Source organism: Beta vulgaris, chromosome 1 (genome assembly GCF_026745355.1).
Source record: "Beta vulgaris subsp. vulgaris cultivar EL10 chromosome 1, EL10.2, whole genome shotgun sequence".
Taxonomy (NCBI): Eukaryota; Viridiplantae; Streptophyta; class Magnoliopsida; order Caryophyllales; family Amaranthaceae; genus Beta; species Beta vulgaris.
In genome coordinates, this window is record NC_079202.1 from 15,280,697 (window position 1) to 15,281,472 (window position 776).

Consider the following 776-nt stretch of genomic DNA (forward strand, 5'->3'; position numbering starts at 1 on the left):
ATCTGAAGACCCAAATCAGCACATGCAGAGATTTTTACAGTGTTGTGCTACTCAGAAGCAAGCTGGTGTTACTCCTGATGAGATGAAACTCCTTCTATTTGGTTCTCTCTGCGCGATAAAGCTTTGTTCTGGATATAAGCTGCCTTCCACCATCACCACCTGGCCAGAACTTTCCAAGATTTTTCTATCAAGTGGTACCCTTACCAGAAAACTGCAGATATGAGACATGCCATAGTTACTTTCACCCAAGATCCTGGTGAATCTCTATATGAAGCTTGGGAGCGGTTCAAGGATCTGCAGCGTCTATGTCCTCATCATGGGTTGGACCAGTGGTACTTGTGTCAGATTTTCTACACTAGAGTTGATGCAGATACACGACGGGTAATTGATGGAGCATCTGGTGGGTTCTTCATGGATAAAGCAATTGAGGAAGGGTATGAACTTTTGGAGAAGCTAGCATCTAATCAAGCTCTACCATTCGTTCCTCTTTGAAAAAGGGAGGTAAACATGATGTTGAAGCCATTTCCTACTGTCTGGGCAACTAGCTGCTCTAACTCAGAAAGATTGATTCCCTGAAGTTAGGTAATGATTCCTCCCATGAGTGTTAATCGATGGCTAGTGCTTCTAACTATAATGTGCATATATGTGATGCTTGTGGAATATCTGGGCACAACTCTCAAGAGTGTCCTGCGCTTGGAAATAACTGTGAGGCCGTCAATGCTTTCCAGTCACAACCTAGGAACCAGTTCAACCCATATTCCAACACCTATAATCCT

The 776-nt window shown here is 43.6% G+C and overlaps 1 non-coding gene across 1 annotated transcript; it reads right to left on the reverse strand.

Moving 5' to 3' along the window:
* Window positions 1-216: 216 nt before the first annotated feature.
* LOC125494608 (small nucleolar RNA R71) lies at window positions 217-323 on the reverse strand. Its single transcript, XR_007270847.2, has one exon. It is a non-coding gene; the product is annotated as a small nucleolar RNA R71 (small nucleolar RNA).
* Window positions 324-776: the final 453 nt, after the last annotated feature.